The sequence below is a fragment of the Bufo gargarizans genome, chromosome 2, assembly GCF_014858855.1.
Source record: "Bufo gargarizans isolate SCDJY-AF-19 chromosome 2, ASM1485885v1, whole genome shotgun sequence".
Taxonomy (NCBI): Eukaryota; Metazoa; Chordata; class Amphibia; order Anura; family Bufonidae; genus Bufo; species Bufo gargarizans.
In genome coordinates, this window is record NC_058081.1 from 642298828 (window position 1) to 642326277 (window position 27450).

The window sequence follows — 27450 nt, forward strand, 5'->3', positions numbered from 1 at the left end:
CACCCTCTTCCTCAGGCCGCAGCCATTGACACATTGTTTTGGGTGCAGGGTCGACTTCCCAGATATCTGCAGCCAGCCATTGGTCTTGTACCGTACACCGCTGAAGATATTCAATGGGTAGAGATGTCCTCAGTATCCAACCTCGGAAAACCCCTTTAACTTAAAATGGTCTCCATCTATGCAATTAATATTGTACTTGGGGGACCACTGGATTAAATGATGCCCATGTCTGCAAAAGAGGGGGCAGCAGCTCTCGATTTATCTCATAAAGGGGGAGCATTGGGAACAACCCCATTTATTGTCAGAGGGGTTGGTGTCCTTTTTAAAGGGGTTATCCAATTTCTCAAAGAGCCCCCCCATGTTCTGGGCCCCTCACAGGTAATATACTTATCCCCCTCTCGGCTCCCTCGTGGGTGACACTAGGGAGGCTCGTCCCTGTCCCCGCCTGCCATTGGCTGCTCCCCCCCCCCCCCTTCCCGACACCGGATGTTTTCATCCGTGTGCAAGGAGAAGCCGCAGCGGGGAGCGGGGTAAGTATAAGATGTCATGTAGAGAGAGGAAATAGAAATCCTAGATAAGGAGATTCCCACAGACAGTCTCATCTTCACATAGGAAAGGTCTGCTGCCTGCGTCGTAAAGCCAAATATGTCGACAGTGCAAAATTAGGTTGTCCAAAGGTGAATCCGGAGAGATAAGACTGATGTTCCTCCTAGATGTGGTCCTGCAAAGATACCAGGAGCCAAATCTTTGGGGTGTGGGGCAGTGCTTACTACTATGGCACCCATAAGGTTTTGTGTTTTTGTTTTTTTAAACTAGATATTTATGTAGACCCACACCAGTGCCAAGAATGAAAGACCCTTGGACTCCATCCCACAAGTGCAGTCACTCTAAATTGAAATGAATGGCCATGTAGAAAAAGTGAAGTTAGAACCCCGGGATCTAGAATCTAGAAACGGGCTCCTAAGTTTTTGGGTGGTTTCTTCTTGATGTTTATGGAGGTTCTTCTTGGAGAAGAACTGATCTTCTTGTATTGACCCTGTCAAGCGCAACCTACTCTTATCTTATCTTTGGTGCAGTTTTTGCACACGTACACCTGGAGACTCAATGTCACTGTCAAGGTGAGGAACCTGGGAAGGTCCATGTGATACTGCAGCAGACGTTTTTCCTCATTAAAGTGATTGAGCTTAGGGTACTTTCACATTAGCGTTTTTCTTTTCCAGCATAGAGTTCCGTCACAGGGGCTCTATACCAGAAAATAACTGAGCAGGCATATCCCCATGCATTCTGAATGGAGAGTAATCCGTTCAGGATGCATCAGGATGTCTTCAGTTCAGTCATTTTGACTGATCAGGCAAAAGATAAAACTACAGCATGCTACGGCTTTATCTCCGGCGAAAAAAACTGAAGACTTGCCTGAATGCATTTTTCCCCATAGGAATGTATTAATGACGGATCCGGCATTCAAAAGACCGGTAAAAATGGGGGGGGGGGGGGAATACAAGACGGATCTGTCTGTCCGCATGACAAGCAGAGAGACGGATCCATTCTTGCAGAGATCTGTCTCACAAATGCTTTCAGTCACATCCAAATCGGCGGACAGTTCCGACAATGGAACTGCCCGCCGGATCACACTGCCGCAAGTGTAAAAGTAGCCTTATTTGCCTACTTTGCCGCTGAATGTGTCGGTGCAATGACGTGACGTTACACATTGTAGCACCGAGGATTGCAAATAGACAAGAAGCTGCAATGCATGTTGGTTAGGTCGCCTGTAGCTCTGCAACTCTAACACGTCACAGGGTCATACGACACATGGGTAACAAGTCACCGATGCGGCAGTCACATAACCCACGTCAAACAGGATGTTGAGGCGGCTAGACCCGGGCCCTGTGGCACCCAAGGTGGATCGATGGAACAGGAACCCAGCGTTGGGGATCAGATAAGTATGCTTATGCTGGGGAGGGTCTGAAAAAAGCCATCCCCTTTAGGCCTCATGCACACGGCCGTTGATTGGGTCCGCATCCGAGCCGCCGTTTTGGCAGCTCGGGTGCGGACCCATTCACTTTAATGGGGCCGCAAAAGATGCGGAAAGCACTCCGGGTGCTGTCAGCATCCGTGGCTCCGCAAAAAAAATGTACATGTCCTATTCTTGTCCGCGCTTTGTGGACAAGAATAGGCATTTATATTGCCAACTTCCGTTCCGCAAACTGCGGAAGGCAACACAAGCGGCTTCAGTTTTTTGCGGATCCGCGGTTTGCGGACCGCAAAAAACGAAACGGTCGTGTGCATGAGGCCTTAAGGTAAGTTTAGATGTGGTTGAATAATGCTGGCACTGGTTTTGCTTCAGATGTTCTTATTTTTATTTATTTTTTGGGGTTTTAAAATCCGCATCCGCATGTTTCGTGCTGTACATTACTGCAGATTTGCGGTGTGCAAGTTATATGCACAATGTGTGTATAAAATATCATTCTCTGTCTCCCGATCTATCATACATGCACAGCGCGTGGATATGAAATATATCTGTCGCCTGGTTGTGTTTGACTGCTGCGTCCTTCAGGTGACTGATGTCCCTGCTGCTGTCTGTGTACATTAGTGACGGTGACAGATGCCTCTTATGACTACGTATATTCATAGCTCTAGCTCATGATTACACTGTAAAGTATCACTATTTTGCACCATTTGTCAGGTATAGGGCTTGTTCACACTGCAGAATTTAGGTGTCATTATTCTGGTGACGGCCGTGTAGTTTCTGCCTACCACTGCTTTCAATGGGAGACGATGCTGCAGTTTGGGGGCCAGCGGCTTAAATTTTTGACTGAGGCTAGAAGGGTCATGTCGCGGTGTCCAGGGAGGGTGGAAGTCCGCTAATGGTTTATCTCCATTCGGTAGAGTTAAGCGGCTACGACATTTGAAGTGAACAACCACAGCGGAGTACGTGGCGGGTTTTGACAGTGTCAAAATCCGCCATGTGAAGTACCCTTAGACATTCTTTTTTTAAATAGAATCCCCAAAAAAGCTGAACTTGGGTGTCATGGTTGCACTCCTGAAGTCGCTTATGGGGAAACCCAACAGATCCACATGGTGACCAATAATCCTCATCCTGCCTCCTGGCATATCACTAGGACCGGAGGGGGTCCAACTGACTGGATTTTGATGATCCTGAGATTCAGAGAATTTTTAGCGCTGGTTTAGCAGACTGTGCCTTCGCTTTTTACCCTCCACAGCAGCGCTCTTGGTCATCCACTGTGGGAACACACAGCTCCAATGTATGGTTGTCCCAGCTGTGGCACATCCTGTGATCAGTTTATTTTTAGGGACTCTAAATGGGCATTGTGAAAAGAGGGCATCTTCACCTTGAACTCTCAATAAAACCCTGGAGTAATGGGGTGAAGTTGTCGGTTGGTGCAAGAGGGTGCTTGCTATATGCCGCTTTGGTAAGAGAGAACGAGGCTACCTGGTCCTTCTTGGCCAAACAGTGGCGAGATCTGTGCAGATTATCACAGTGCACGGCAGTGGTCTGTTAGAAGGGGAGCCTCCTTTACCTGTGCTAGGACATGGTTCTCCGTCCTCCTGCAACCTTAACATCAGAGACGTTGCATTGCCTTTTGATAACGAGTGATAATCAAGGGAATAGCTTTTTATGCAACCCTCCTGTGCACCTTCTGAGCGGATGCACAGATCTGTACGCAGTTTATTGGATTGTGCAGCATTGTTTTTCATGGTTCAGCACCTTTGTGAGATTTTATGTTTTTTGGCATCCGTTCATCTCCTGCTCCTTTCAGCCATCTCTCAGCTTGGCTTTAGAAAACTGTTCAGGTAGAAACTGCAGGGAATAGGAGTGCTTTAAAGGTTTGCTCTGTCATGTGCTGAGAGCAATGATATTTGTAATAAAGGGAGCAAATAAAAAGCAAAAATCCTCCCACCGTATCCTCTTTCCTCACACGCGTCGCTGACCCGGGGTGAACTTTAGCTGAGATGTAGAATATGCTGCATTGTCCTTGGCTGGATACTTGATAAACCTGCTATATATACCTGTCAGGCCTTGGGCTACTGGTCAACCTAGCCATATTCTGATGGTAACCTCTTAAGTACTGGTAGATTATAAAAGTAAGGTGGGGGTCCGACCTCCAGTTCAGAAAATGAACAGCCCCAAATCTCTGTCCTCCGCCACTAGCTTTTCCCCCCTCCTCCGCCACTAGCTTTCCCCCCCTCCTCCGCCACTAGCTTTCCCCCCCTCCTCCGGCACTAGGTTTTCCCCCCTCCTCCGCCACTAGCTTTTCCCCCCCTCCTCCGCCACTAGCTTTTCCCCCCCCTCCTCCGCCACTAGCTTTTCCCCCCCCTCCTCCGCCACTAGCTTTTCCCCCCCCTCCTCCGCCACTAGCTTTTCCCCCCCTCCTCCGCCACTAGCTTTTCCCCCCCCTCCTCCGCCACTAGCTTTTCCCCCCCCTCCTCCGCCACTAGCTTTCCCCCCCCTCCTCCGCCACTAGCTTTTCCCCCCCTCCTCCGCTACTAGCTTTCCCCCCCCTCCTCCGCCACTAGCTTTTCCCCCCCCTCCTCCGCCACTAGCTTCCCCCCCCTCCTCCGCCACTAGCTTTCCCCCCCCTCCTCCGCCACTAGCTTTTCCCCCCCTCCTCCGCCACTAGCTTTCCCCCCCTCCTCCGCCACTAGCTTTCCCCCCCCTCCTCCGCCACTAGCTTTCCCCCCCCTCCTCCGCCACTAGCTTTCCCCCCCCTCCTCCGCCACTAGCTTTCCCCCCCCCTCCTCCGCCACTAGCTTTCCCCCCCCCTCCTCCGCCACTAGCTTTCCCCCCTCCTCCGCCACTAGCTTTCCCCCCTCCTCCGCCACTAGCTTTCCCCCCCCTCCTCCGCCACTAGCTTTCCCCCCTCCTCCTCCGCCACTAGCTTTCCCCCCCCCTCCTCCGCCACTAGCTTTCCCCCCCCCCTCCTCCGCCACTAGCTTTCCCCCCCCCCTCCTCCGCCACTAGCTTTCCCCCCCCTCCTCCGCCACTAGCTTTCCCCCCCCTCCTCCGCCACTAGCTTCCCCCCCCTCCTCCGCCACTAGCTTCCCCCCCCCTCCTCCGCCACTAGCTTCCTCCGCCACTAGCTTCCCCCCCCCTCCTCCGCCACTAGCTTCCCCCCCCCCCTCCTCCGCCACTAGCTTCCCCCCCCCTCCTCCGCCACTATCTTCCCCCCCCCCCCTCCGCCACTAGCTTTCCCCCCCCCCCTCCGCCACTAGCTTTCCCCCCCCCCTCCTCCGCCACTAGCTTTTCCCCCCCTCCTCCGCCACTAGCTTCCCCCCCCCCTCCTCCGCCACTAGCTTCCCCCCCCCCCCTCCTCCGCCACTATCTTCCCCCCCCCCCCCCCCCCTCCGCCACTATCTTTCCCCCCCCCCCCTCCGCCACTATCTTTCCCCCCCCCCCCTCCGCCACTAGCTTTCCCCCCCCCTCCTCCGCCACTAGCTTTTCCCCCCCTCCTCCGCCACTAGCTTTTCGCATTGTGGGACGGGGAGCTTTAGGCCTCATTATGCACACGACCGTAGCTTTTGGTCTGCATTCGATCCACATGTTTTTAATATCTTTCTATCTATCTCGATGAAAAACAGAGCAGCACTCCAGTAAGGTGAAAAAAAGAAAGCTGTTTATTCACCCAGTGGTGACGCCACGTTTCGGCTCCACCATGAAGGCTGGAGTGCTGCTCTGTTTTTCATTGATATTATCCTGGGACGCTATTCCCACTGGAGCTTGCACCCAATCTCCAATATATTCCAAGGTTGGTGCTGCCATTTATTATATTTTTTTATATAATATATATTATAATATAATAAAATATATTTTTATTTTATTTTATTTTTTATTTTATTTTTTACTAGTCCATGGGAGTGAGAAGAATGCGGGATGCACACAGAATGTATCTGTATTTTTGTGGGCCAAAATAAGGACAGTCATGTCCATCAGGCCGGGAGATTTAAGAATCAGCAGAATGTGATAAGTATTACTCGCCAGGAAAATTCTCCACTACTGCAGGACCACTGCTCCATTGCTCCCAGCGGCCTGTGGTCCTGATGTCACTATGCCATTGAATTTTTTTTTCAGGTAGCAGCAGTATAGGCTCAGTGCTTGCGCGGCTACTCGGTTCAACTGTGCAGGTGCGAGATTGGCAGGGCCAGGAGATATGTCTGGCCCTGTCAATCAAGGCGGAGGAGGAAGTCTTGAGCAGTAGAGCCGAGTTGTAAGAAGATGGTTTGTTTGGGGTCAGCATCTTGTCATATTGTGCATTCGGCCACCCCTCCGTCCGGGTTGCAGCTTTTATGGGGTTTTTTTTTGTTGTTTTTTTTTTTTTTTGGGGGGGGGGGGGGGTTTCGGCAGCCCTCCCCTCCTCCAAACAGACAGAATGCCCTTATTACGCATGGCGCTGCCAAATAAATAGCAGGGGGAGCCCCATGTCACATCTTTTGTCCAAATGTGAACCCATGTTAGTGCCAAGCAGGCAGCCCGTCAGTTCCTCCTATGATATGTTTTGTATGACAAGCAATGCATTGTTATTGTTGGACTGTCAGATCAGCATAATACAAGGCTGGTAAAAGGGGCTTTCTAGGAGGATTAAACAGTTTGTCGTATCAAACTGGTGGAGGGTAGACTCAACAGCTGATTGAAGGAGGGCTGCGTCGTCTTAGTTTTCCATGCTCAGCGCCATCATTTTGATAGTGGTTGTCCCTGGTATTACAGCACAGTCCCATTCACCTAAATGGGACTGAGTTGCAGTACCAGGCATAACCACTGTCAAAAATATGGTGCTGTGCCTGGTAAACAGCGAAGGTGGTTATGTCTGGACCCCCACTGATCCAATATGAAAGCCTGTCCCTAGAACAGGCCATCAGAATTGTCGTCCTGGGACACTCCTTTGAAGAGCACACCTCAAATCTCCGTGACCCTCTTTTCATTCAAGTTCTTGAAAATGAATATTTACAAACAAGAATATACATTTGTAACGGAGGGTGGGACGCGCTGATTCGCGAAATGCAGAAGGCACACAGCCGGTATTCGCATTTTGTGGACCCAGAACTGATACGGTTGTGTGAATGGGGCCTAAGGCTGTGGATGAAGAGCAGTTATACACAAGGCCTGGACCAAGCAGAGGAGCGACGGGGCAGACGTCTAACGAGTAACACGTGGCTTCAGGATCCGACTACACACTGGAGGAGTTTGTAGTCTGTAGACATAGAGGCACATTATCCTGCAGGAAAGCTGCATTCACAAAGCAAAGTATGTTTAGTCAAAACAATTTGCAAAGTTTCTTTGACCACAAGCCTACTCATGCCCTTTAATGACATCAGTCACGATGACCATGTATTTTCCTTGTGATAAGCTCAGGTCCTGAACCGGGTGTCACCACGTGAATTGACCCGTCTGACTGTGTATACGGTAGATCACGTGTGATGAGCAGCTTTTTTATCTGGTGATACACTATGTGGACAGCAGCCTGTAAAACTGGTTTCTTTGGTCCGTCCGGCCGCTCACCTGTCTGGGATTCTCCAGGATGCTAATAAGTCTCTAGGTCAGCTCATTGCCTCCTCCGTGCTGCTGTGAATACATGCGGTGACTCACCGTGGACATCAAGGTGATGAGTCACGGTGAAAGTCAAGATATTCAGGAATCCTGGTGTCGGCCATTGACAGTGACTGACAGTCTGCCCTCTATGACGGTGTGCAGAGATTGCAGTCCGATCAGTGACAGCTAAGCCCAGAATGAGCAGGAATTTAAATGAATGAAATACAAGTTTTACTGAACCTTCTCCCATAAAGTTATAGATCATTCTGCTCAGCTCTTCCTGCTCTCCAATATGCTGCCTGCAGATTACTTAGCATTTTCGTGGTGACAGATTCCCGTTAAGGGTCTCGGGTAGGACCATGCTGGAAATAATGCGAACCTCAAACTGCACTGACCTCCTTGATGGATGTCTTTCTGCACTGCGGACTAATAAGACTAGATCTGGTGATCCTCAGAGTACTTTCACACTATTGTTAGTCTTTTCCAGTATTGAAATCCAGTAAAGGGTCTCAATACCTGCAAAACAACGCATCAGTTTTGTCCTAATGCATACTGAACGGACTGCTTTCCATTCATAATGCATCAGGATGTCTTCCTTTCCGACAGCAAGCTGCAGTATTTTGTCCGGTCAGATACCATACAATACAGATACCAGAACAATACCACAATTTCCATAGAGATGTATTAATGCCGGATCCAGTACCAAGTGTTTTGGAAATTGCAGCATCGCCGGATCCGGTTGCAGCATCGCTATCCGTTTGTATGCGGTTTGCCGGATCCGGCAGGCAGTTCCGTTGCCGGATTTGCCTGCCGGATTCTAATAACGCTAGTGTGAAAGTACCTTTAAAGGGTACCTCACAGACAGTCAGCAGACTTTCATTGAGTTTTATCATCTCAGTCATGTGCAATGTGATCAGAGCATTGCTGCAGTGATACATAGAAGTCGCAACCACTGTCCAGTGCAATAAAGTTGTGACCAAGGGTCGCGCCGAGACGTCGGGTGCATGGGCGCCGAGACCCTGGCGCCTGTCGACGTCGGGTGCATGGGCGCCGAGACCCTGGCGCCTGTCGACGTCGGGTGCATGGGCGCCGAGACCCTGGCGCCTGTCGACGTCGGGTGCATGGGCGCCGAGACCCTGGCGCCTGTCGACGTCAGGTGCATGGGCGCCGAGACCCTGGCGCCTGTCGACGTCAGGTGCATGGGCGCCGAGACCCTGGCGCCTGTCGACGTCAGGTGCATGGGCGCCGAGACCCTGGCGCCTGTCGACGTCAGGTGCATGGGCGCCGAGACCCTGGCGCCTGTCGACGTCAGGTGCATGGGCGCCGAGACCCTGGCGCCTGTCGACGTCGGGTGCATGGCCGCCGAGACCCTGGCGCCTGTCGACGTCGGGTGCATGGGCGCCGAGACCCTGGCGCCTGTCGACGTCGGGTGCATGGGCGCCGAGACCCTGGCGCCTGTCGACGTCGGGTGCATGGGCGCCGAGACCCTGGCGCCCGTCGACGTCAGATAAACAGAATATCATTTTCTGATGACTCGTTCACCTTTTAAATCCCAAGTCACCGGACCATCTAAGCCCAGGAGCACCCTCAAATTATTTCGAAAGCCGCTTTATGGCAAAAGCCGCACCCCTTTTCCAGATGCGGCACATATGTGTGCTTTTAAGCGCTGTGTGGGTCGGTTTTGTTTCCAAGGATGAAAACGCTAAAAACACCCAGGTATAAGAAGAAAAGCCCCGGAGTGATTCATCACCCTTGGGTGTCAGCAGTGGGTGTACGTAGCGTTACAGATTAATCTGGAAAAACCCCTGTATGAGACGTTTTGCACGTCCATTGTGCAATCAGAGGTTTAATCAGATTTTCTCCGTTGAGCCAGCATTGTACATGGATCTTCAAAATAGTATTTCTTCTAGTAATAATGAGCTGGGTGCATACGATGTCAATGGCATCCATTATCGAAACGGGTCAAAATGAATCCATCATGGATCCTGCAAAAATGGACTCAAGACACCAATGTGAGGGAAAAAAAACTATTGGCTTAGGTTACATTAGATTATAATGGAGGCCATGACACTGCACGGAGAACTGCTCTGTACAAGGGGCACTGCCTGGCTGGCTATGGTTTCCGCCGGCAAATCCAGCTTTTTACTGGGGGAGATGTGGGGAGATGATGAGACGACCCCTTTAGGGTAAGTCCGCACATGCCTGAAAATACATTGGAAAAGTTTGCAGCGGCAATAATGCATATAAATACATGCAGACTTCACCCTGCAAAAGGGGAGATCCGCAGCATTAATTGATGTACTGCAGATTTCAGCTCCGCTAGTCCCGTACAGCGCTGCAGATCTGCTGCATGAAAATCCACGACATCTGCAGCTGTTCCATCACTCCTGGGCATGGCCTAAGGCCATGTTCACATCTCCAGTGAAGTTCACCGGATCTGTCGCTGCCAGATTTTACACATCACCACAGGATCTCTATTGACTATAATCGGATCTGGCCACTTACCAGCATAAATCCCGGGTTTCGGCCGGACAGAAACCATTGCGTGCAGCTGTTTTTGGTGCGGCCTGCATTTGTCCCGGATCTTCTTGCCGCTGATGCAATTTTTTTCATTTCAAATAAATATGGGGTCAGAGAGGCCAAAAATAAGAGTACTCACTTTACCAAAGCCCCGCTGTTGCTTTGGGCCCTGCTCCCTCTACTCCGGCTTGACACGCCCGAAGTCTGCCCGCTGCAGCGGTGACCCATCTCAGTCATTTATCAAAGCTTTCCGGCGTTTTAAGACTAAAAACACGGAAGGTGGACGCAGGGACCGAAGCAACGGCAGGGAATTAATCTATTTAATTTAATGTTTGTGTGTGTCGTTTAAAAGATATAAACACTATCCACTATAAGTGACCTCTACAGCACCCCGCCCCCTTAACAGTGACCTCCAAAGCCCCCTACCCCTTAACACTGACCCCCCCCCCCCCCAGTGCCCCGTCCCTTAAAATTGGACCCCCACAGAAGCCCACCCTCTTAACTTTGACCTTTACAGCATTCCCCTTTAACAGTGAGTTTCACAGCACACCACCCCCTTGACAGTGACCTCCACAGGGGCCCGCCCCTTTTAACAGTGACCTTTTACAGTAATCTGCCCCTTTAACATTGACCTCCATAGCGGACCATCCCCTTAACTGTGACCTCCACAGCAGCCTGCCCCTAGTGTGGCCAGAGGTCCAGTTTTAGGCCAGACAGTCCGGCTTTCAGACTCCCTGTCCTCCGTCTGGCGCAGGGCCTGGATGGACACAAGGATATCCTTTTGAACAGCTCACTTTCAGACAGCAGCACTGTGCTGTCTGAGTGTGAGCTGCAGGGAGAAAGTCACTCTCCCACCCCTGCAGCGGAACAGAAGTTGGATTTTTACCTTCATTTTTTTAATCCCCGTCAGCTGAGGAGTGTGGGGGGGTGCGTGGCCTGAGTCAGGGGCGTGGCTTAGTGGGATCTGGGGGTGGGGTTTTAAGTTCCTCTTTTGAGGGAGGACACATTGTGGCAGGAGGTGTCTGGGCGCCTTCCTGCAAGAGTGACGCCCTTCTGGGCACCTTACTGTCTCATTTGCATACCAAATGAACTGGATTTTCAGAGGATAAAAACATCTATTGTTGACAGATTTCCTTTAAAGCTGACCTACAGCAGTGAAGAAAAATGACTGGGTTGTGGAGACTAATGGCCTGCGAGCTTCTATTGGCTGATAAAGATCATGTGACCAAGCTTCTATTGGCTAATGCATTTTTGGGGAATATCTCAGGAACGGTACGTGCTAGAGAGCTGAGACCTGGTCTAAAACCTTCCCGGACACCTGATGTACCTGTGTGCCAAATTTCGTGATTGTAAATGCGACGATGCGGATTCCTTTAGCGGACATGAATTTACGCACACACACATACACACACTCAGCTTTATATATTAGATATATCAAGGTCTCCACACACTTATGATACGTGTGGGCAGCAGCTACTCCTGCTGACTACCCGGTATATACGCACGCTCATCTCAGAGGAGTGGGCTTGTCCTTATCTATAGCAGAGAAAAGGATCGGGCATGTTGAAATGCGATCCACAGAATAATACATCTGTCAGGTTGGATTCTTCTTGTCCTTTTTTTCTCCTTCATCACTAAGCAGGTCCAGGGAGTTTCTTATTTCTATGCGCCTCTTCGAGATTACAGCAGCTTTATAAGACTTGCGAACAAAGTCCATGGGCTAACCTTAGAAAGAGCTCCTCAGGCTTCCATCAGCTTCACTGGGGGTGGATGAAACGGATGGGATGTGTCAGAAGGAGAAGCACATGCCCTCCGTATAAAGCGGGGCAGCCCATTTATTGTATAATGAACAGTTCTGAAGCTTCCTCACACTTTTTTAATTTCTCTGCCTGCTGTCAGTGAATAGAATGTGCCTCGTTTTGCAGCCAGAAACCAAATAATCACCCTGCTGACACGGGTGTTAGGTTAGTTTTTAGTGTATCGGAGCTCTCTAGTTATGATGGGTTCTCCTGTGTCAGTCCAAATCAAGTTCCAGCTCCCGGCTGCGGAATAAGAATGTTTGTTTCTGTGCACAGACGGCAACACAATTTTTTACTGCGGAAACAATTTGCGCCAAAATTTGCGACATTGTATGCCAGAGTAGCAAAGGTCAGGATGGTAGAAATTGGCAGGACGTTTTATTATACAGTCATTAAACTTTGTGTATATAGAGGTAGAAAACCTACATAAAATATAGGTAAAAAATCTGGCCCCACCTAATTACTGAAGATGGAACCTTCCACTCCAACTTACTAGAGTTTGGATCGTCAGACAATTCTGGAATGCTGGGGGTGCTTTTAATATGATGAGGTGGGAAGGACTGGTCAGCAAAAACCAACCTGAATGAAGTTTCCATCTCCTCTATTTCTGTGGTGGTTGTAACGGGGGAGGGGGTTCTCCATGTTGTCTGAGGTAAAATTCCATGTATGAGGTAAAGCTGTGCTTGAAGTGTCCCTTTTCGAGGTTGTGAGGTAACCTCCATCGCACTGACGTCTTCTCTGTTGTACTTTCAGCTGGCTTACTTCCTGTCCAGATGGGTTTACATGAACGGAGCTACACATTTGTGACACCACACACGAGGTGAGCGCTCTAATTTCTTATGCACTTTTTTTTTTGACAAACCACATGGCATCTCTTCTGCGACCTTTGACTCTCCAGATGTTGTAAAACTACACCTCCCATCATGCTTGGTGGAAGGTGGTTACAGTCCGGCACAGGAGATGTCCCCATGCACATTTGATTGTTTGTTTGCTGAACCCCTGAAATTGAAAAATGTCCCAAAAGTATTAGGCTACTTTCACACTAGCGTTCGATCGGATCCGTTCTAATAATAATGCAGACGGAGGCTCCGTTCAGTACGGATCCGTCTGCATTATTTTTAGCATATAACAGCTAAGTGTGAAAATAGCCTCGTACGGATCCGTCCAGACTTTCAATGTAAAGTCAATGGGGGACGGATCCGCCTGAATATTGAGCCATATTGTGGCATCTTCAAACGGATCCGTCCCCATTGACTTACATTGTAAGTCTGGACGGATCCGCACGCCTCCGCACGGCCCGACGGACACCCGAACGCTGCAAGCAGCGTTCAGCTGTCCGCCTGTCCGTGCGGAGGCGAGCGGAGCGGAGGCTGAACGCCGCCAGACTGATGCAGTCTGAGCGGATCCGCTCCATTCAGACTGCATCAGGGCTGGACGGCTGCGTTCGGGTCCGCTCGTGAGCCCCTTCAAACGGAGCTCACGAGCGGACCGACGAACGCTAGTGTGAAAGTAGCCTTAAATGTGTGGCTTGCTTTAAAGGGGTTGTCACTTCAGCAAATGGCATTTATCATGTAAGTAAACACAAGCCACTTACTAATGTGATTGTCCATATTGCCTCCTTTGCTGGCTTGATTCCTTTTTCCATCACATTATACACTGCTCGTTTCCGTGGTTATGACCACCCTGCAATCCTGTGCTAGCACCAGCCTATGTGAGCTCCCGTGGTCCCGGTCACTAGAGAGGCCGACATTTTTTCCTATAGTGTCCAAGCACGGCCACTACTGCAGGGTGGTCATAACCATGGAAACTCGCAGTGTATAATTGATGGAAAAATGAATCCAGCCAGCAAAGGAGACAATATGGACAATCACAATACATTAGTTAGCGTCTTGTATTAACTTTCTCTACATAAAACCTGCTATTTGCTGGAGTGACAAAACCCCTTTAAAGAGGCATTCCCTAGGATGTGCCATAAATGTCAGATACATGTGGGTCACACAACTGGTGGCCGCTCCTATCTCCAGAACGGGAACCAACGAAGTGATGTGGTCGTGCATTCGCTGTGTGCCCTCCATTCACTGCTATGGGACTTCTGAAAATAACCACGTGCTAGTTCGGCAATTTCTGGCACTGCCATACCAGTAACCGGAGATGGGGCCGCGCATGCGCTGTGTGCTTCCCATTCAATGCTGTGGGACTTCCAAAAATAACAGGTCTGTTACTTCCAGCAGTCCTATAGCAGTGAGTAGAGTGGCCGCAGAGCTTGCACGGTGCACTTTCCATTCACCGCTATGGGACTTCCGAAAAAAGCAGTGTGTACTCGCTCAGTTGTTTTTGGAGCTCCCACAGTGATGAATGCCTGACTAGACTCGGACAGCACACAGACTCCATTGTAATCAATGAGGTCATTCACTTGGGTCCATGTAAAAAAAAAAAAATGACAGCTTGTACAGTTGTGATCTGAGTCTCGGTTCAGAATGGCCTATGCTGCAGTGCAGTCTGAGATTTCACCGTACTGCATCCATAGGACCCGGAGCTTCCGCAAACCACAGCCAGTAAGGTATACGGGTTGGGGCAAGATCAGCCAGAATATTATGCCACAACTCTCACCTCAAATCTTTGTTGATTCTGGCACAAAATCCACATGCGTTGCGCACTGAACTTGTGGCCGATTTTAAGCCGCAGATTTCACCCTCTGCATTACAAAGAGTGGAAAAAAAATCCATGGCTCTTCCTCCAGAGAAGGAGCAGACTGGAAAAAAGAGTGAGACGCACTGTTCGTAGCTAGCTGGCTGCTCTACTCCAAATGCTAGGACAGGTATCGGCAACCTTCGGCACTCCAGCTGCTGTGAAACTACAACTCTCAGCATGCAAACATGCTTGACTGTTCTCGCAACTCCCATAGAAGTGAATGGAGCATGCTGGGAGTTGTAGTTTCAGGACATCTGGAGCGCCGGAGGTTGCTGACCCCTTTTGCTAGGATGTAGTTTGCTGGAGGAAGGTGCAGGAGGTCATAGGACCAGTCTTGTGGTGACACCATTATCTTCTTCCATCAGAGCATTAGTAAGAATGTTTGAAGAGCGAGCAGCTTCTTTGGCATTTTTACATAACAAAATGCAATTTTAATGAGGAATTCTTGTTAATAATGTAGATGGGTATTATGTTAATCTGGGAGGCTCGTTCTGTGGGAAGCCATTTGAATATACCTGTAGGCAAGTGCAGGAGATTACTCCTCGCTCATCCCCGGGTCCCCATGGGCAGGTTTGGAATATTTTTCTTTTTTGTAGAATTTAATTACTGTGAGCTAATAAATATCAATTTGCTTCTCCTTTTGGATTCCCGCCCTTGTTATATCCCCCTAGGAATTGGCTTAAAAACATGAGCTGGAGATCATTAGAATTCACATTTACATCCTCTAAATATAGACACAGGAATGAGCGCGGTTACTTGTGATCAGGGTCGTGAGACGTGTTTTGTTTTTTGGGAATATAGAAGTACTAGATCGGGGGGGGGCTGATAGGCATGGTCCGGAACACCTGCTGATCAGCTGAATGAAGAGGCCGCACAGCGAGCGCTTCACACAGCTCAAATAGGAGGACGTTGCACTTGGTAAGCTGTGAGGAGGCCTCATCAAACAGCTGATCGGCTGGGGTCTACACTTTAGTAAGGCTTTCGATACTGTCCCACATAGAAGGCTTATCAATAAAGTGCAGTCATTGGGCTTGGACTCCCATATTGTTGAATGGATTAGGCAGTGGCTGAGGGACAGACAACAGAGGGTTGTAGTCAATGGAGTATATTCAGGGGGCGTGGCCTGTGAGCGCATGGAGTAAGACGCACCGTTCACTGCTCCTGCTAGCATCCTGCTATATTATACTGGTAGCGCACTTCGATTGCTTGAAAATTCTTACCTGGTGAGAGGAAAGTGTCTGGTGGCTGTGGTGGCAAGATCGGGACTCTGGAAATGCCGAGAAAATCAAGCAAAATTGTTAAACAGGACCGGCTAGAGGTGGGCCAAGATGGCGCCGAAGGTGGAGAGGTGACGGCGCTGCAGGAGTTGGTGAGCCAAAGCGCGGCAGCTAAACTTAGCAAGTTTGCCCGGCTTGATAGCGGAGTGGGCGATGGCTACCAATAAAGGGACTGATATACTTACCACCTCTGATCAGGACGGTTCCATGGATGGCGACGGCCCGGACGCGGCTGGTCAGCCTCTGCATAATCCTGCAGGCCCTGCAAATGTTACAGTGGGCCCTCGGGCTGAATCTGCAACAGAGCCCACTCTGAAAGACCTAACTGGCTGCTGTGGCAAGTTGCAGTAGTACCCTTAAAGTACTCACAGTACAAGTTGGCAGTTTGCGGTCTGATGTGTCTATAATTAGACATGATTTACACAAGATTTCTGAGCGCACCTCTGAATTGGAAAAGAGGGTGTCCACATTGGAAGATGTAGTTCAGCCTTTTGCAAATGGCGGCTAAAACAACTACGAAGGACATTGCTGCTCTGTATGCCAAAACGGATGACCTGGAAAACAGGTCAAGAAGGAACAACCTGCCAATTGTGGGAATGCCAGAGAAGACTGAGGGGGCCAATGCCACGGAATTTGTGGAGAAATGGTTACACTGCTTATTTCATGAGAAGGGCTTATCTTCCCTGTATGCGGTGGGCGCACAGAGTGCCCATGCGGCCGCTCCCACCAGGCAGGCCTCCTCGCCCTATACTGGCGAAGATTCTGCATTTTAAAGACCAGGACACTATTCTGCGTCAGTCCAGGGACAATGATGAGATGGTCCTGAATGGGGTCAAAGTGTCCATATTTCCGGACTATTCCAATGACTTGCAGCGGAGGAGAAGCAGATTTATTGATATCAAGAAAAGGCTGAGAGGTTTACAAGTTCCGTATGCTATGCTGTTCCATGCTAAACTGCGAGTGGTGGCGTTGGGATCCACCAGAATTTTTGAGGATCCAGATGAAGCGGCACAGTGGCTGGACGTCCACGAGCGGCAACTGAGAAGTGGGGCCCTGGACACTTGAAGGAGGCAGATATGTTTCTTTGGGTTTAATCTATATATGTGTTTGAACCTTAATGTCACTTTAATGTTACACCAGTTAAGAAGTGTATTATGCAATGCTACCGCATGGTAGATCCTGAGGTGGGAGTAGGCGGTTGGGAGATTGTAATGTGTTTCTCAGTTGTGGAGAGGATTCTCTACCTGAGGGAGTGTGTTGAAATTGGTTACGATTATTGTATGTTGGGGGGCAAGTTGCTCATGGATTGCCCTGTTTTAGTGTTTGAGGTTGGAGAGGGGGGGACTGATGTCCTCATTTACAGTAACCTGATTATTGGAGGGGGGGTAGGGAGACAGCTGGGGGATGGGATAGGGGCGTGAACTCTGAGCGGATGATGTTTTGAGTGGGCTGTGAGATCCAGATGACAAGATGTTTTACCATGACACCGGTGATTAAAGTTTTAAGCTGGAATGTGAGGGGTATGGCAGATGCATGGAAACGACTGTGTATTTTTCAATACTTGGGGCGGTTTCAGCCGTCCATATGTTGCCTCCAGGAAACGCATTTGACTATTGATAATGTACAGTGGCTGAACAAGAACTGGGTGGGACATGTGGTACATGCAATTCATTCCTCTCACTCCCGGGGTGTAAGGCCCCCTGCACACGATCAGGATTGCGTGCGGATTTGCGTGCGGAAAATCCGCACCGTAGGTCATGTACATTGTATTCTATGAGAATTTGAAATTCTCAATGCACACGATGCGGATTTTTTCCGTGCAGATTTTGACCTGCGGTGCGGATTTTAAAATCCGCGACATGTCAATTATTATTTTTTTTTCCTGACCGGATTTTCTTCATTCACTTAGTGAAATCCGCATGCGGAAAATCCGCACCAAATCCGCACGCAAATCCGCAAGCAAATCCGCACCAATTAATGCGGATTGACCGCACGGATTTGCCTGTGAACACCTGCGGATTTCAGTGCGGATTCTCCGCACATGAATCCTGAACGTGTGCATGTACCCTCGGTGTGATTGTGCATAGAAGTATTAGATTTGAGCATATGCAGCAATGTGTGGATGCTGAGGGCAGGTATGTCTGTGTCGTGTGTAAGATTGATGGGATCCAGGTGGTGCTGGTGTCGGTGTATGTGCCTCCACCGTTTGCTTCTCCCTTGATACGGGATATTATGGCTTTTGTGGCGGACTTGCCTGGGTTACCATGGCTACTAGTAGGGGACTTCAATTGCACACCGAATGACTCCTTAGATAGATGTCAGGTGGAAGGTTCAGGTGGATCAACCGGAGGTGTTGCTCTAAAGAATATTATGAGTGAAACTGGTGTGTATGACTTATGGAGATTGCGTAACCCTGATAGGCGCGGGTACTTGTGCAGATCTGCTACGCATCATTCACTATCGCGCATTGATTTGGCTCCCGTTAATTATGTTATGCTCCCACTGGTTAGGGACGTTATCTATCATCCTCGGTCATTGTCTGACCACTCTCTGGTGCAGATTGACTTGTGCCTGGGCGTGCTCAGACGGGGACTGAGGTTGTGGAAATGTAACTCGCACTGGTTGAATGTGCTGGAGGACCTATCCGGGGTTTCTCTGGAGGTCAGGGAATTTTTTGCTATTAATTGGGGGACGGCTTCAATACACTGAGTCTGGGATGCCATGAAAGCGTTCTTGAGGGGAGTCTTGATAAAGGAAATTAGTAAGCATAAATCTAAGTCTAGAGAGGCTGATGTTAAAGCACATGTCCTGGTGGCCGAGGCTGAAAGGGAGTTTGGTCGTTCCCCTACTCTGATTAATAGAGAGACTCTGGCGGTAGCTCAGGAACAGTTGAGGTGCCATTTAGTATAGGCCGCAGAGAGGAAGCGTAGTTTTTATCGGCAAAGATCTTTTGAGGAGGGTGAGAAGGTAGGTCATCTGCTGTCGGTTGTTTCCCAGGCCCAGAGAGGTTCCTCTTGCATTCAGGAACTGAGAGATGGAATGGGGAATAGTAGACAGGATACGAAAGGAATATTGGATATTTTAAATAGTTTTTATGTGTCCCTATATGCTTCTACTGTCTCTAGCTCGGAGGAGGCTTTGACCGCCTTCCTGACGGAGGTGCAGCTGTCAGACGAGGATAGAGAAAGGTTAGAGGAGCCGATTTCACTCGAGGAACTGGAGGCCGCACTTGGGGGTATGGCAAATGGTAAGGCTCCGGGGGCAGATGGCTTACCAGTGGAGGTATATAAGAAGTTGCAGGGGGTGCTCCTCCCCGAGTTGCTCAAGGTGCTTGAACATTCACTGGAGGCGGGTTCGCTACCACATTCTATGCAGGAAGCCATCATTGTAGTTATTCCTAAGCCTGGGAAGGATCCCAAGCTACCAGATTCTTATAGACCAATTTTGCTTTTAACAGTGGATGTAAAGCTCCTAGCAAAGGTGTTGGCGAACAGGCTGGCCAGAGTGATTTTGACCATTGTGCATCCGGATCAGACGGGCTTTATGCCTGGGAAATCGACTGCTATAAATATCCGCAGATTATATGCTAGCCTGAACATTCCGGCAGATAATGATGGAGACAGGGCCTTGCTTGCTCTGGAAGCCGCCAAGGCGTTCGATAGTGTGGAGTGGAACTACCTGTGGGACGTCTTGAGAGTCATGGGTTTTGGTACGCGGTTCATTCAGTGGGTGAGGGTGCTGTACTCGAGTCCCAGGGCAAGAATTAGAGCTAATGGGGGGCTGTCAGATAGCTTTGCCTTGGCCAGAGGCACCAGACAGGGGTGCCCACTGTCGCCCTTGTTGTTTGCTCTAGCAATAGAGCCGCTCGCGGCCTTTATTCGCCTGTCACCGAATATTGCTGGGTTTCGGTATGGTGGGGTGCATAACAAAGTGGCTATGTACGCTGATGATACTCTGTTATTCTTGGGCCACACTGGGACATCCCTGGATGCGGCCATGGCGTTAATAGACAGATTTGGGTGCTTTTCTGGGCTTCGGATAAATTGGCAGAAGTCTGCTTTGATGCCGGTTGATGGGCAGGCCCTCTCTGGTGGGCGCGTAGATAGTTTAGGTCCCTTGGTTAGATAAGTTCAATATTTAGGGTTGTATATAACGCCTAGACTGTCAGATTTTGAAGACCTCAATTTGACTCCGCTGCTAGCCACTTTTAGACTAAAGGTGAGGACATGGTGTAGACTCTTATCGGTAGTGGGTAGAGTAAACCTTTTAAAGATGGTAATGATGCCCCAGCTGCTTTATGTATTGAACAATGCTCCCGTGTGGATTCCTCTGGATAGATTTAGGAGAATACACTCTGTTTAGAGATCTTATTTGGAAGTACGGTCAGGCTAGGATTAAGCCGGAGACGTTGCAATACCCTAAGTCTGAAGGAGGTTTGGCTGTTCCTAATGCATGGATCTATTTCTTAGCCTCCCAGTGTCAGCACTTTAAGGGATGGATTGACTTCCAGTCGCCGGATGTGACGGGACAGATACTACAACACTGGTTGGGCAGTCGGGACCTTATGTGTATTCTGGAGGGGTCGGGAATGCATGTGGGGAGAGGGAAGGTCTTGCTTATTGACCTTATGAAGAAAGTCTGGGCGAAGGTGAAGCAGCTTCGAGGTGTGGGTGGCGTCTGTGAGCTTTCTCCAATTAACTTGTTGCCAGAATTCTTATCTTTGTCAGGGCTTCGGAATTGGGAATATCATGGGGTGATGAGGATAGGTCAACTGACTGAGGGCACTGTATTCAAATCGTTTCAGATTTTGCAGCAGGAATTTAATATTCCCATGGTCTGGTTTTATAAATATCTTCAATTGAGGCATGCCTTTGAGGTCACGATGAGGAAAGGTTGTATTATAGCCCAAATGGAGGTGGTTCATAAGCTTGTTCTTCCGACGGGGGAAGAGAGGACTGATATCGCAGGTATATACTCTTTTACTGGACAAATTTTTAGGAGGGTTCCCGCTTACAAGGATGAAGAAATGGGAGGATGGATCTGTTCTGGGACCCATATTGTTTAATATCTTTGTTAGAGAAATTGCAGAAGGCCTCGATGGTAAGGTGTGTCTTTTTGATGATGACACAAAGATTTGTAACAGGGTTGATGTTCCTGGAGGAATACACCAAATCTGGCAACTAAAATTTAATGTTGATAAGTGCAAGATAATGCACCTGGGGCGTAAAAACCCAAAGGCAGAATATAAAATCGGTGATACAGTCCTAACCTCAGTATCTGAGGAAAGGGATTTAGGGGTCATAGAGCAGCAGGAAATGCTAGCAGAATGCTTGGGTGTATAGGGAGAGGCATTACCAGTAGAAAGAGGGAGGTGCTCATGCCGCTCTACAGAGCACTAGTGAGACCTCATTTGGAGTATTGTGCTCAGTACTGGAGACCATATCTCCAGAAGGATATTGATACTTTGGAGAGAGTTCAGAGAAGAGCTACTAAACTAGTACATGGATTGCAGGATAAAACTTACCAGGAAAGATTAAAGGACCTTAACATGTATAGCTTGGAAGAAAGACGAGACAGAGGGGATATGATAGAAACTTTTAAATACATAAAGGGAATCAACAAGGTAAGAGGAGAGAATATTTATTTAAAAGAAAAACTGCTACAAGAGGACGTACCCGTATTTTTCGCCCTATAGGATGCACCCCCCCGTCTTATGGGGCTAATGGGACTGGGGGCCAGCATGACTGTATTCTACTACACCGGGCCCCGCTCACTGTAATATAATCATATCTAACTTGTGGGTATTGTTAAAGTATTCAAATAATCTTAAATCCAGCGCTGTACTACTTACTAGCTCACTACGTCACGCACCTGCTCCGCCCACTTTATGAATGAAGCAGGTGGCGCAGGTGCATGACGTAGTGACTCGCACTGCAACTGCCCGCCCGGCCTCCTGACTGCCAAGAAGTTAGTAGTAAGTAGTACAGTGCTGGATTTAAGATGATTTGAATACTTTAACAATACCCACCAGTTAGATATGATTATACTGCAGTGAGCAGGACCCGGTGTAGTAGAATACAGTGACTGCATCGGGCCCCGCTGCCATTGCAGAACCAGATGCCAGCCCCCATTCACTACACAGGGACATTGTTATGAGGCATCTGTGGATGACACATTAGATGAGATGCTATATATGTATCATCCACAGATGCCCCCATAACGGTACAATCTACAGATGCCCCCATAGCAGTGCCATCCACAGACCACCATTAGTTCAAAATCCACCAAAAGCGCACCTTTTGGTTCAAAATATTTTTTTCTTATTTTCCTCCTCAAAAACCTAGGTGTATCTTATAGGGCGAAAAATACGGTAGTTTTAAATTAGAGGGGCAAAGGTTTAAAAGTAATATCAGGAAGTATTACTTTACTGAGAGAGTAGTGGATGCATGGAATAGCCTTCCTGCACAAGTGGTAGCTGCAAATACAGTGAAGGAGTTTAAGCATGCATGGGATAGGCATAAGGCCATCCTTCATATAAGATAGGGCCAAGGGCTATTCATAGTATTCAGTTTATTGGGCAGACTAGATGGGCCAAATGGTTCTTTCCTGCTGACACATTCTATGTTTCTATGTCCTAGGAGTCAAACACCCACCCATATCAAATTATTGACCTATCCTGAGTATAGGCCGACATTAAAAAAATCACAGAAAACCCCTTTAAACCAGCGACCCTATATTTCCCATTATAGGGGTTGACCTCCCAATAACAGCTCCACACCTGCTAATGAGTTGTGTCTGGTATTGCAGCTCAGATTATTATTTTTATTATTATTATAATTTGCACTTACCGTATTTTTCGCCCTAGAAGACGCACCGGCCCATAAGACGCACCTAGGTTTTAGAAGAGGACAATTAAGAAAAAAAAATAATTTCATTACACCTCAGGTCAGACCCCCAATGTTAATAAGACCTCAGATCAGACCCCCATGCCTCATATCGGTCCTCCATGCCTCTAATCAGCCCCCAGCCGTATATGTAATAGGCAGCCCCCAGCCGTATATGTAATAGGCAGCCCCCAGCCGTATATGTAATAGGCAGCCCCCAGCCGTATATGTAATAGGCAGCCCCCAGCCGTATATGTAATAGGCAGCCCCCAGCCGTATATGTAATAGGCAGCCCCCAGCCGTATATGTAATAGGCAGCCCCCAGCGGTATATGTAATAGGCAGCCCCCAGCGGTATATGTAATAGGCAGCCCCCAGCCGTATATGTAATAGGCAGCCCCCAGCCGTATATGTAATAGGCAGCCCCCAGCCGTATATGTAATAGGCAGCCCCCAGCCGTATATGTAATAGGCAGCCCCCAGCGGTATATGTAATAGGCAGCCCCAGCCGTATATGTAATAGGCAGCCCCCAGCCGTATATGTAATAGGCAGCCCCCAGCCGTATATGTAATAGGCAGCCCCCAGCCGTATATGTAATAGGCAGCCCCCAGCCGTATATGTAATAGGCAGCCCCCAGCCGTATATGTAATAGGCAGCCCCCAGCCGTATATGTAATAGACGCCGCCGCTCCTCTCCTCCAGCGCGATCCTCTTCCTCCTGCCGTCGGCTGTTCTGTGAACTGGCGCGCACAGCGTGAGGTCACAGAGCGCCCTAACGCTGTGCGCAGCCTCTGCCAGCCCACAGCCGAGGACCAGGAAGCAATGAGTACAGAGCCTTCACCGCTACCTGGTCCTCCGGTACTAATGAGCGCTTCCATAATGAAAGCGCTCATTAGTATTCGCCCCATAAGACACAGGGGCTCTTAGGGAGCGAAAAATACGGTATATAGCGCTGACCTATTCTGTTGCGTTTTACAGACATTAGCATCACACGATCCCCAATGAGGCCCACAATCTAAGGTCCCTATCTTGTATGTCTTTGGAGTGTGGAAGGAAACCGGAGAACTTGAAGGCAAACCCACACAAACACGGGGAGGACATACAAACGCCATGCAGATATTGTCCTTGGTCGGATTCGAACCTAGGACCCCAGCGCTGCAAGGCTCGAGTGCTAAACACCAAGCCACCATGACAGATCTGAATGAATGTGAAGTTGTGAACTGTGGACAGAGGTGACAATGTTTTTGGAAGAAAGCAGCCATGTTTTCTAAATCTGGACAACCCAGTTTCATAGGTACAAATCTTCTGACAGATGCCCTTTAAAGGGGATTGGCCGCTTCTTAACATTTGGCACTATCATCTGCATTTCTCACCTCAGCGGCTGGTTAGAAGTAAGGTTGGAGCGCTACCAGAATACGATGAACATAACCTGGAGCAGTTCTTGGCTGCCCCACTGCTGCTCCATGTGCCCCCTCTTAAGTGGTAGTATTATGTGATGTACTTACTATTCATGTGAGGCACATGGAGGTGCTAAATTTATAACACCATGAGCCTCACATCAGTAATCAACGATCCCATCATTTATCTCAAATAATGACAACATTTTGGCTCTCTGTAGAGCTGCTTCTAAGCTGCGTGTCTTAGTGTTAAAATACTGACAATGTCAGCATTAAAAGGGTTTTCCAAGACTTTCTTACTGCTGACCTATGCTCAGGATAGGTTATCAGTATCTGATCGGTGGCGGTCTGACACTGGGTCTGACGCTTGAGAAGGAAACCGGAGCTCCTGTGTGCGCTACTGCCTTCTCCGTGCTCACCAAGCAGTGTTGTCCATTGTATAGCGGTTGTGGTTGGTATCACACTCAGCGACACTCACTTTAATGGGACTGAGCTGCGCCTAAGCCATGTGACCAGAGAATGTGACGTCACTTTGTCTAGGAATAGCTGAAGAAGGCTGCCGTGCTACTGCGAGCATCAGTACCTTCTCAAACCGCTGACTGGCAGAAGTCCCGGGTGTCGGACCCCACCGATCAGATACCAATGACCTTTCCTGAGGATAGGTTATCAATTAATAAGTCTTGGGAAAACTCCTTTTGATTGGTCGATGCATCAAAATGGTATTAATATTTGGATGCACTGTGCAGTCCTAGTTAGGAGGCCCCAAGCTGCCTGTCCTTGGACACACACTGCAGAGCCACAGCCACCCCGTCTGTGACCTCTTGTTTGGCTGTCCCTGGAAGAAGCGGAACCTGTCCAGTTTCTGTCCAGAAGAGGATGCACCCAGGGACTGCCTAGAGAGTGGCTGCCCCGTCCATGGCGTTCATTTTGTTTGCCATTCATATGGCAACTGAGGATCTGCACTGTTCACATGGTCCATGGATGGCCAGCAGGGGGCCTTCCAACAAGCCAGTTAAAAGCACCACATCATGCTCTTTCACACTAGCGGATACCCTGCGTGTAATCTGCTGTGTGAAAGAGAGCCAAGCCCCGTTCCGGACAGCAGAGACATGGAGCATTAACATGATTGATAATGCTCTGTGCCTCTGTGACCTTTTTACTACGAAATCACAGCGAGATAAAGTTGTCACCGTGATTTTGTAGTAAAAAAGTCAGAGAGGCACGGAGCATTATCAATCATGTTACTGCTCCGTGTCTCTGCTGTCCGGAACGGGGCTTGGCTCGCTTTCATTTAGTGGATTCCACGCACGGCATCCGCTCGTGTGAAAGAGCCCTTTGGGAAATATTAAGTCTTCAACCATGTGGCCAATCACACGTGTTAGAGGCTGAACATTGGCGGAATCTGTCAACTATCTAATGTGTGTGATTGTGTCCTGACTCTTTCCCCCCCTCCTCCATGGCCAATTTCAGGGGAAACAAGGGTCAGACACTTTCTTGTGTTGCCCCACTCGTTTTGTTAAAATCTATATAGAGGAGTTCCAGTGTGAACGGAGTGCTGGAGTCCACACGGTACAAAGTGCATGCACTAAGAAGTCCTCTGGTTCGTGAGGGTCTTCGATTCACCCCCCTACTGATTGAAGGCTCTCTTCCTACAGTACAGCAGTCAGCAGCAGGGGGCAGGCTAGAGCCAAGAGCACAAGTACGGTATTAGAATTCTATAGTGTGTGCCCTTTATTAGGCGGACTCCAGTGCTCGATCCTGCTGGAGCTACTCGGTACAGATTTTAGAAAAACGACTGGGTTACTTTTAACAAAAAAAAAGGGACCCATCATTTTGCTTAGGGTATCTGTCACTAGTTCATCCTGCCCCTTTAAAGTAGCGCTATCGATTAGGCACGCATAGAAGAGTGACTTCCGGTCCACCCAGCAGACGCTGTAGGATTACTCTGGTCAAGGTGGTGGTCATGTGATGTATTGGTGGATGGGGCTGATAATTCGGCAATAAAGCATCTGGTGGTAGACTTACTTGCATTACTTTTTACCTCATGTGCTGCAGAAAACAGAGGCAAATATAAAAAATCCTGTTCTTTAACATCACACTGTCAGTGTCTGATCAGTGAGGGTCTTTCCACTGCACTAGTAGATGGAGATGATCACATAGGGTCAATGGGTACTTGAAAATGAAACAAACTACAGTGGCTGCTTGATTATACAGGCCAGTTTGTTACCGATAATTGTCCTAAAAATTAGGTCAAATAGGACCCTTACAGTGTCGCCTTCCTAAAATACAAATATTCCCTAATATCTTTGGTTCAAGGTGTCCCCAAGAACCTTACACATTATCTAATCTGTTAGTCAAGTTTTTTTTTTAATTTATTTTATTTCATTTTTTCCTTCTTTGTGATTCGCCCCAGTTATAGCCCCTCTGGGGAAAAAGGCTTTTTTTATTTTCCCCCCACATTATCATAAAATGCTAAATAGTGACATGTGAACTGGTAATTGCAATTTATATGTTATGCATTTATTTTATTTTTTTAAAGAGGGCATATTTATCAAAACTGTCTGTTGCCTGTAGCTAAAGCTGAGGTCTGATCAGTTGCTAGAGCCAACCAAGGCCACTTTAGTTTTAGACAGTTTTGATAAATGTGCCTGATTCTAGATAATTTGACAGTATGGCGAATGCCGGACCACTGGTATTTTATTGTGTATTTGGTAATCACATTTGAACGTACCTAACTTTTCAACAAACTGTGCATTAATCAGTAGTACACTGTGTGTACGTGAGGAATACACTTTCTGGCCATTATGTCACTTGTGTCTGCCATTTTTACTAGTTTTGCCCTGTATGTAGTGAATATCTAGTTTGAAGTTCTCTCAGACATGGTTCCATGCGTTGCATGCAGAAAGTAGAGGAGAATCTGTTTCCTAACCTTTTCTTTGTCGCTCAGTATCCGCCCCAGGATCATGGAGGACATTACAGAGAAGTACTGACCTGTATAACTCTGAATAAAGCACTTGTGCAGAGATATAAACTTCCTATTTTGCTGCAGCAGTCTCTTTGATGTCTCTCTTTGAGTCCTGTCTCACTCTGCTCTTGCTCACTTCAATCTTTAAAGGGAACTTGTCCTCATGAAAATGCAGTGCAATCTGTGAACAGATTTGTGAACATTTGAAGTGTTCCCAATAATTGCCTAAAACATTGGTCCTTGTAAAATGTCAGGTTTAAAGGAAATCTTCTGTCCAGATGAGAGATTGGCTATATAGAGTGTCCCTGGCTGTGCAATTCTTCTTTTTTCCTGTGGTGGCGCTGCTCGGCTTTCAGTGGTGATCACTTAGACATAG

At 48.5% G+C, this 27450-nt stretch overlaps 1 protein-coding gene across 1 annotated transcript in view; it reads left to right on the top strand.

Moving 5' to 3' along the window:
* FOXJ3 (forkhead box J3) overlaps positions 1-27450 on the top strand; it is a 97246-nt gene that overhangs the window by 15676 nt on the left and 54120 nt on the right. Inside the window, exon 2 of the mRNA XM_044278391.1 lies at positions 12616-12682. The gene's annotated coding sequence lies outside the window, so the exon portion shown is untranslated. The remainder of the gene's footprint in view (positions 1-12615; positions 12683-27450) is intronic.